Source organism: Cyanistes caeruleus, chromosome 1 (assembly GCF_971803275.1).
Source record: "Cyanistes caeruleus chromosome 1, bCyaCae1.hap1.1, whole genome shotgun sequence".
In the NCBI taxonomy this organism is placed as follows: domain Eukaryota; kingdom Metazoa; phylum Chordata; class Aves; order Passeriformes; family Paridae; genus Cyanistes; species Cyanistes caeruleus.
The window spans coordinates 50,337,992-50,348,610 of NC_141701.1; the positions used below are offsets into that span (position 1 = coordinate 50,337,992).

Genomic DNA, 10,619 nt, shown 5'->3' on the forward strand with positions numbered 1-10,619 from the left:
TGATTATTCTTAGCTTTTTGTCAGCTAGGGAAATCCATGAAAGCATCCCACAATATTTTATATTGACTGTTGTGGAGCATTTACCCATTATTTTTAAAGTGTATATCAGAGTTAATTACTTGCCAGGACCTGGCCCTACTGAATAGAATGGCAAAATGCCCATTCATCCCAGGCAGGATTTTACCATCAAGTCAGAGCTCAGTACTTCTCAGGTTTAGGGACCAATAGCTCTTTTTTTACCCAGTCTTCAGTTAATTTTTTTCATGTCAAAGAACCTGAATATGACTATGCTTTGAAGCTTATATATATATTTTAAAATGTCATCAAATTTCCCCAGTGCTGGGAAATTCTACGACGATTATTGCTTTTCATGAAGTACCTTGACATTTGTTGTACATTAGGAAGTAATAAAACAGAAGAATCTACAGATTTCTGTGATGTGGGTTATTAGTATAATGACCCTATAACCTGTAACAAGCCAGTGTTCTGACAGTTTTATGATAAACTGTCCCAGTGCACATCATCCTGGAGCTGTGCATAGTGGCATGATATACCATTTTAATTATATGTCAACATTTTAGGACGGGAACCCTTTTTTCTTGCATTTACAGATTATATCAATCACAGGATAGCTGAGTTTGAAAGTCACCTCTGGTTATGATCTAATGCTACTGTCCCTCTCAGATAATGGTCAGAGAGAGCATATGGCTCAGGATCATATCCAACTGGGTTTTGAATATCTATCTCCAAAGCTGGACACTCCATAGATTTTCTGGGAAATCCTCACAATGAAATAAAAATTAAAAATAATAATACTAAAAAAAACCATAAGGTATATTTAGATGGAATTTTATGCACTTCACTTTATGCTCATTGTCTCTTGTTCTGACACCAAACACCACTGAGAAGAACCTAGCTCCATCTCCCCTATTTTTCACATCAGGTATTGATGATACACATGGGTAAGATCCCTTGACTGATCCATCTCCTCACCTTCCAGGCTGAAGAGTTCCTATTCCCTCAACCTCTATGTATGAGAGATGCTTCTGTCCTTTAATCATTTTTCTGGCCCTTTGCCTGATGCTTTTCAGCAGCTTCATGTCTGCCTTGAAGCTGGGGAGCCTGGAGCAGGACATGGAACTCCAAACAGAGTAGTAAGGGTGAGATTAGAATGTTGTAGAATGTAGAATGTCTAGTAGGCATTGACATAACCTCCAGATGTAACAACATGTGTGCTGCTGTGCTGGTGATCTCAGTGCCACAATCAAACCTAGGCTTGAGGGAGATTTACCAGCAAACCGTGAGCAGCCAAAATACAGTTTCCTGTAAAAAAAATAATGCTAGATGACAGCTAAGATAGGGGTTGTTTGTATGAATCAAATAGGATTGTCTTTGTGATAGGAAATAATGTGATTGTCGTCGAGGAGACAAAATGTGACTTGCACTCCTCAAAACCAAAATGACAGAATATATGTGAGTGACATTCCAGACTGAATTGGCAGGGACTTGCTGTCATTTCCATCCCTTTGCATCTGCCTGGATCGAGTTAGTTATTCTTAGCTGTCTCACACGGATTGGTATCTCCCAGGATGACAATTCAACAGCTTGCCTTGCCAGCTTTCTCTAGTTACTTTTTGTTTGTTTGTTTCAGTGTAAATTCCTTCCTAATTGTTTTCTTTGAATTATTCCTCCTTAACTTCTCTGAATACTTTTTTTATTAGTAGACAATAGCAAATGTCATCTTCATTCCTTACTTTGTATTATTCTTCTTTCCTTCTTTCAAGCTCTTAGAAGAAAACATCACTTTCCTTTTTAATTTTTTTTTCCCAATCTCTGCCTTCATAATTTTCATATTTAAGCAAATTCTCTAAGGCCCTACATATTCTTGTGGGAGACCTTCTGTACTGTGTAATGTTGCTGCTTGATGGCAACACAAAGAAAAGTGTTCTTTTGTGATCAAATTTCTGCCAGGCTCTGCTACACTGAGCAGAAAAAAACAAACCACCATCAGACTGGCTAAGCAAGATGTGATGGTCAAAATGCAAACCCTCATCTAAATATAGTTTGCATTATTAACCTAGAGTATACCTGCAAAGTCACTCACTGCTGGGGTGATGATGATGTAGAAAAATCTACTGGAAATATTTTTTATTTTTCTCTCCACTCTCTGAAGGAAAAGAGGTGGCATGTGGGAAATTTTGCTTATGCCTGGGAATTATTACTGCTCTTGGAGAAACACTAAAGTACTTTTGTACACCCCCATGATGCTTAAACTGCTGATGGGGTGGATTTCAACCAGGTTATCAGGCTGCACCTGAGATACAAACTGGTTTTCCCTCCTAGAAAACTGCAATTTCCTCCTTTCCCGAGGAACTGAGTTCCCTGGCATACAGCCAGTCAGGTTGGACTGGCGCTTAGAAGCAATAAAATCTTCATCCAGCATGGCTAAATCCTTGATTGTTCATTTCTCATAGCCCTGGGCAAAATCAAATAGAAGTTTTCACACAAGATATTTTCTTCCCTTCATATCAGAATATGACTACAAATATGGTATTGACTTCTCACTTTCTATGTAATAGGCTTTGCTGCACTTTACTAACGTTATCTCTAGCTTTTAGAGTTTATTCTCAGTAAAGCCTTTGGGAGAACACAGGGATGTTGTCCATGTTCACAAATAATTGTGTTTATATCTACATGATGCTCCTTAAAGAAAATTACTGTAAGTCTTGCCTCTGCAGTCTCCAAAAACTAAAATAAGAGAAGAATAGTTGCATTTTCTGTCATGAAAAAAATATGTTTGTGTGTGTTTGAGCACTGTTTACAGCTTGAGAGCTTACATATTGGGGGTGTGGAGGAACAAAGGTTGGGGGGAGGCTACATCCTCTGAAACTGTGAAAGCTTTGGACCTTGGTTTAACACAGCCTGCAGAAAGCAGGTGCCACCTTGCAGAATAAATAAAGTGAGTATTTAACTAAGCAGTTACCTAACCAACTCTTTGTATCAGAACATTGATGGCAAGCTGCAGAGCCATTAGCACTAATTTAGACAGACTCTGGGTAAGCAGTAGGACTAAAAATTGTTCTCAATATTCTTTTAATGCTGCTCTGGCCTTCTCAACAAGAAGAAAACCTGAACCAACAACATTTCACGGGGGTCTAATGTCTAAAGACACTACAAAAAAAAAAAGTTTTTTTACATTTTAACTTGTTTGGAACAATTTTAAATTTAAGGGGTTCTGGGATAAGACTGGGAGACAGATCTCCTTTTTTCCTCTAAATATTCCTTCTATTGAAAAGGATTTTTGAGGAGACAGAAACATTACATCAGATACAGTTACAGAAAATAAAACATGAGCTCTTGTATTCTTTTTCTCCTCAAAACCTCAGTTTAAATAATTTATTTTCTTTAAACCAGAAGTGAAAACAATATTCATTCTCCTGCCTGTGAATATGTGGCAGATAAGAATCCAAAACTAGATTGTCCTCAAAGAAATGTGTTCTGCAAAATTGCTTACCTAAATGGTAAATGGCAGATGAACCTACAGTATCACTGCTGCAGCTGGTCAGAAAATGTAAAGATCTTAAGAGTTTGGAAACTTTATTGAAATTTAAAGCAAAAGTTTCAATGAATCTGTGAATTTGAACAGTGTCTACAATATATTTCTATAGCATACATCCAGAGTGCTTAATTAAAACACTATTGCAAGAGTGATATAAACAATGAAAAGCACCTATTGCAAACTAATAATGCACTGGGATAGTGATTTATTAAACAATCATAATGAAATTATCAAATCAATGTAAGTAATTCTATAACTTTAGACCTTTATAGAATGATCACTGTGTTTTAGTCAGGATACTGAGAAAGAAAAAGAATTCATTTTAAGCCTCTTAAAAATTTCAGCTACAGTGCCTGGTGAAGGTTTGATACCTCATGTGTACATGTGCAGATAACAGAAAGGGCTGGTTCAGCCTGGGGAGCCCCAGGGTGCTGCACTTTAGGACACTCAGCTTCCACTGTCTCAATTCTTGGCAGAACATGCAATGGCTAAATCAGCATGTGTGTTTCTGTGCAAGTGACAGTGCCAGCACAGTGACTAGAGAGCTTTGTAAGGCTGATATCAAATACTGAGTATGTCTAAAACCTCAGTCTCCATCAACATCCTCTCACCCTTTTCTGTCCTGCTGGGAGGTATCTCCTCTGCTTTACAAAGGTAATTCTTGTGGTCCTGGGCTCTTCTCTACTGTATTAAAAAAATATTTCAAGTTAAGGACTGAGCATGGAAAACTGAGCTTCTGCTTTTCACAGTTTCTACATGATTCATTGGTGGGGAGGCAGGGAGCTTGTTCATCCACGGCTACACCCTGCTGCTTTGTATTAATGTAAGACAAAATTATATCAGGGCCTGGTATCACAGTGGGACCTACTGAATCTGCAGGATATCTGACTAAGATATACCTCCTGCTATTCATTTGCCTTGTGCAGCCTAAATCAGGTCATTTGAACAGATCCTAATCTTGTTAATGATAACCAAAGCACAAACATTTCTTTCAGACAAATGGGTATCACAGCAAAGTAAATAGGCAGGGTCCTGCTAATAGTAACCACTAGTCTCTGTGTTACAGATGCAAAACCTCTTGCATATAGTAGCAACATTTACCTTTACAATAAAAATCGTAAGTTGAATACTGCAAACTCATTCAGAAGACCTGTATTACAAACATTTTTTAGAGCATGTATTTGCAGTAAGAAACAAACAAAAAAAAAGTGATCCATAATTTTCACATAAGTAATTTTTTTTTTTTTTTGGTGAATTGATCTTGTTTAAGTGCGTTCTTTTACATTTTCTAGCTTTTGAAAATGAAATAGTTCATCACTTTTAATAGAAGATGCTAGCTATCTTGGTGTCCAAACAAAGGCAGATGACAAATGCCAGTGTTTTAAAGTTCTTGAAAACTGATACTTTTTTCAGGATAAACACTGATATCAGTGTATCAATTCCAAGTATGTTACAGGGAGCAAGCCTTCATCTCTTCTCATGGCCACTCTGTCCCCATAAAGTGTTTGCAAACCTGAACACTGATTTTTACAAGCACCTCATACTGGAATAATCACTTGCAATTCAGTTTCAGCCACGCAGGCACCCAAGTTCCCAGTCAGGCACTGAGGGAACCTTTAGTGCTGCACATTCTCCATCTGTCCTTCAGGAGCAGGGAGAGGCACAGACAGACTGGGAAAGGGTGAAAGGGGAACCTTGACAGCGGTCTGGACAAGCTCTAGACACAGGCCCATGGGAATCTCATGAGGTTTAATGAGACCTGGCTCAAGGTGCTGCACCTGGGTTGGGGCAGCCCCCTGTACCAATGCAGGCAGGGGATGAACAGACAGAGAGCAGCTCTGGGGAGAAAGACTTGGGGGTGCTGGTGGGGGAGAGGATGATGCTGGACACAAGCTGGCTTAGAGTCCAGAAAGAGAATTGTATCCTGGGCTGCATCAAAGGCAGTGTGGCCAGCAGGGTAAGGGAGGAGATTCTGCCCCTCTGCTCCGCTGTGATGAGACCCCACCTGCATCCAGCCTGCATCCAGCCCTGGGGTCCCAGCACAGGAAGGATGTGGCCCTGTTGGACAGAGTGCAGAGGAGGCCACCAACATGATTAGAGGGATGGAGCACCTCTCCTACCAGGAAAGGATGAGAGAATTGTACTGTTTAGCCTGGAAAAGGGAAGGCTTAGGAGTGGGCTACTTGCTGTCTTTCAGTACCTGAGGGGAGTCTACAAGAGAGATGGAGAGAGCCTTTTTATAAGAGTGTAGTGACAGGACAAGGGGGAATGTATTCAGATTGAAAGAGAGTAGATTCATATTAGACACTAGAAAAGAATTATTTACTATGGGGGTGATGAGTCACTGGAAGAGGTTGCCCAGAGAGGGTGTGGATGCCCCATCACTGGGAATAATCAGGACCAGGCTGGATGGGGCTCTGAGCAACTTGGTCTAGTGGAAGGTGTCCCTGCTCATGGCAGGGGGGTGGAACAAGATCACCTTTGAGGTCCCTTGCAACCCAAACCATTCTGTGATCTTGTTATTCTAAAATTCAACAGTCTCCTCAATGGACCCCCACACAAGTGGTAAATGGTAGAGGGAAGAAGATGGGCAGCAGGTGGGTAGGGTTAATTGTTTGCTGTCTGTGCTGTGGAAAAGAGCCCACCACAAGTTTTTTAAGATCTTCAAAGCTTTACTCTGCTGGAGAAGTGATACTTCAGATACGAATGCAAAACTTAAGCCTTTAGTTGAGCATCGGATGTATTGGATTTTATTTAAGGTTCTACCTGAGTGCACAGTCTACCTCTGTTTAGTTGTATATGACCTTAAATATGTAGTCTTCCTTTAATCCAAACCCTCGGTGATTTTCCTCTTGGACATCATTCTTTGTTCTTTACAGAAATGCAATAAATACTCTAACTGAATGCATTAAATATGAAAAGACTTACTGAGGGGACCCAAACTATAAATGATTCAAAAGGTCTTATGGTGGAAAGCATTTATTTGAAAACATTTATTATTAATTTCACAGTTTAGATGAAGTTCCTATAAGGCAGTCATTTATTAAATATTGACTTCTGTTCAGTCTACCAGATATGATTATCTGTAAGACAGCACCTATAATCAAAGCAGAACAAAACAGCAAAATGCTCCAGTCACTGATTTAGGTAATGAATGGAAAGTGCTTATTTTGCTGAGATACTACCAAACATAACCAAAGCATTTCCTTCAGACAGCAAACACTGTGCACTGTGTCACTAGAGGAAAGAATGACTTCAGAGTTAGAACAAGCCAAATTAAATTAAATACGGGGGGGGGAAATGGGAAAAATGTTATAAATATTAATTGAACTAAAATATTCTTTAGTTCAAAGAACATGTAAAGAATGTGTCATCTTGAAAATAAACAATTACCTTGCAGGCAAAGATTTCATAATCGGAACCACAACTACTACTGCTGCCTTTGGAGGCAATAGCATAATTTTGAAAGCTGTACATGACAACAGTGCTGAGCCAATGCTGGTGAGTTAGCTCCTGCCTACCAGCCAGCTCTTTCTAGGCTGAGAAGATAGTAATTTACTCACAGTGAAAAAGTCACAGCTATCATTTTATGATAGACCGCAAACAAATGACAGCGAAGAACTAGCACGATCATTACTTATTTCTCACTTGGAATAATTTCATGTTGGGTGTTGTATCCAAAGAATTAGAAGTTAATCTTATTCCAAAAAATGGACAAGTGAAGTCAGGCTGCATGGAGGTGCATGTAGATTGAAGGGATCTTCAACAGCATACTAAATTAATCCTGATTTCCTAAAAAAAAGCACAGTTAATCATTGTTGTAGTGTAACAAAGCATAATTATTGTGAACTACATTAGCACCAAGATGAAAGAAAATATGTGGCAATGCAAACCTGTGAATTATTTAGATGTTGCTGCTGATGGATCTATGTGAGGTGATCTGAATCCTTATGATGACTTTCCCTAGTTATAATAGGGATGAATGAACTAGAATGCTAGTCATTCTCTGGGATTGCTTTCCTGTGAGCCAGAAAGGGAAGGTCAGATCCATGAAGGAGTCCAGCTTAAAGAAAGGGTTTTCCTACAATCAGTTCCACAACTCTCAGGATGGACTGAGGGGTTTGGTAGGGAGGGAAATTCTTTGCAGCAGTGGTGTCATGAAAGTGAGGGACACAAAGCAGCACATCCAACATACTAGTCTAGATCTGGTTCAACACCATACATAAAATACTTGTGAAATCAATGTCAGAACTATTTTAAGACTTTCTACTCGACAATCATCCTGCAGTTCTGAGAATTCTGCGCTTCCTGATATAGTTTAAATTTTAATTTATCTCCTCGGAATCTATCCTGACCATGTCTTTGATTTTTAAAGTGTTTTTTCCTTTCATTGTGCCGTGAGAATGTAAGTGTGATTAGATGTGGTGCCATGAACACTGCAGTGACCAAATCAGTTAGCAAAGACTAAAATAAAAAGTATTATATGTACAATAAGAAAAATACTTTATTTCTTTTTAGTTTTTCTATTTAGGTAGCAGTAAAGCTTAGTCATGAGGGTGAAAAATCAAAGGCGTCAATATTAATGCTGAGATAATAGACTCCACTCTGATATCATTTGCATTCACAGGAATTAAGGATGCTTTATTATGCTACCCCGTTTCACAAATCCAGATAATTCTGAAGAAACCATTATGGATTTACAATAGCATAAATGAAATACAGGCCTTAATAGCTTACATTCCCACTCAGCACTCATTGTCCACATGCATATTTCATGATCATGAGCATGATGAGCTCATCAGCCACTTTGCCATTTGTGAGGATCAACTGCGCTGTATATTTCTAACCTAAAACACTTCTCAGTCTACTGTTGAAGGCTGATTGAAGACAAAGCAGGTGTCTCTGTGAAGAAGTGCCTAGCCTCAAAAGAAGAGCTGTGTGCTCAGCTTGAAGATCCTCCTGTGATGAAAGGATATACTTTCAACCTGAGGCTGCCATGTAAGCAGTTGCAGCACATCTTTAGAGGGTTGCCTGTGTCAGTAAAAACACATTCAGTTTTCAACACCTCACCTCCTCTTATGTTTTGAGGGAGAGTAGTATTTAAAATATAATGAGGGTCTAACTCAAAAAGAGAGGCATTGAAAGATGTTGTTTTATCTTAAGTGACAAACGTATTGCTATTTATCAAACAGCTTCCATCATTACAGCAGCGGTGGATTGAACTTCTCTGCCCAATTAAAAGATCAAGCACTTACCTCACATTGGGTTCATTAGTACTGAACCTGCACTGTTGGAAGTGACAGCACTTAGGGGACTGTAAAATTGATCAAGCTGAGATGATAATATACCCTCTTCCTTTTCACAGCTCTTTTTTCTGATTCAGCTAAAACTAAATTTTGCCATGTGTATGTGACACAGGAAGAAGTGATGGTCCAGAGACTTGGAAGCTGTGAAATGCAGGAAGCTGTAGAAAAGACAAGATCTTGGTTTAAGAAGCTTAAATACCGTGGCTAGATGTTGTTATTCACAGTTAGAGTTCGCTAATTGAGATATCAGCAATCCACAAAGAAACTGTCCAGCTGTGAAATCCATCATTAGCAGAGTTGGAAATGAAGGCATCTTGAGGAGTCTCTAGCTGAGGTGGCACCCACATGGCTCAAGTGCCCAGAGGAAATACTGGCAAATGGGAACAAGTACAGTGCTGCACTTCCCTCATTTTCATGCTTTAGTGATCCAACTGAGTCCTTGGTATTATTGCAACATTTTTGAAGGACAAGGCATTTTCAGTGACTTAGTTTTTGAAAAATATTTACTTGCGTTTGCAGAAAAGTTTGTTTCTAAATGATCCTTTTCAAGTTTTGTAAGTCAGACCTGTGTCAAATTTAGACTAAATCTATCCTTTCTCCTCTATTTATCTCCACAGGAAATACTTCTGAGAGAACACCAAATAAGCAAGTTGGCGATGTTGATCCATGGATATGTTACAGAATTTACCCCATTTGGAACAAGAAAAGAGGGAGGAGATTGTGGCTCCACAGACCTGCAAAAGTGGTGCTCAACAAAGAACAGTCTGATGTAGGCTAACAAGAATAAATCATGAAGTGGATGTGAAAGGAAGCACAAATGCAGGATAGGTGCTTACCTAAGCACAAGAGAAAAACCTGGTAGCCTTCAGTCCTCTCAAATACATTGAGAAAGTGGGATGCTGGCATTATTGCTCATGATCACTTTCTCTAGAAATGTGATGAGGTTGAAGGGAAGGGTACCCTTATGGTCTTTGTTGTGATAAATTATTGATAGTTATAAAAATTGTAGCTGACTTTGCACAGCAAGATGGTGAAAATGGGCTTGTCCATAAATGCATGACTGTCTCCTGAGCATGAAAGCGCTTGTGAGTTTTTTGAGGGGAGACATCCTGCAGGATTTCTTGTGGCCCTCTCTTCCTCTTCCTACAGTCATGTTGGAAAACTCACCCAAGTTCTTTGGTGGAAGAGAAGTCAAAGGGAATTCTTACAAATGTGGCAATCATATGGAACACTAAAGAAACTAAGGAAAGTCTATGGGAAAGGAGACCAGACAAATGTGAGCAATCTGTAGCTCACTTGTGTAGCTGTTAAGGGTGCTGCACACACTCATATCCAGAAGAAGGGAAATTCATTGAATGTGTTATTCAGGTTGAGAACACACCTCTGCCTCAATACAGTCTTCTGCTTACATGAAGGAATTATCCAGCCACCTCAAGGGGATCAAAGGAACCCTGGCTTTTTGGCCAAGATGTTTGAAGTGTGTGGTTAACTTAAAAGTTATATGCATCCTTATCAGTCTTTCTTATTTAACAGTTTGCAAGAGTCTTAAAATGGTAAGTAAAAAAGGGTCTTAGAAATTAAATAAGATTTATATGGGGTTCAGGCTAATTCCAATTCAGGGTTGTTACAGAGTTTTCTGTAACTTGTGTGGTTTCTTTTTTAATATGCCATTTCAGTTTCTTTAACAACTTGCTCCACAAGAATATTTAAGGATGTTAGACCCTTGAAAATTTTCAAATACACTTGACCTTATA

At 39.1% G+C, this 10,619-nt stretch overlaps 1 long non-coding RNA gene across 1 annotated transcript; it reads left to right on the top strand.

The window, feature by feature from the left end:
- The first annotated feature begins 1,230 nt into the window (after positions 1-1,230).
- Positions 1,231-9,825, top strand: LOC111924018 (uncharacterized). Its single transcript, XR_002861407.2, has 3 exons — positions 1,231-1,300; positions 6,960-7,060; positions 9,483-9,825. It is a non-coding gene; the product is annotated as an uncharacterized LOC111924018 (long non-coding RNA).
- The last annotated feature ends 794 nt before the right edge of the window (positions 9,826-10,619 follow it).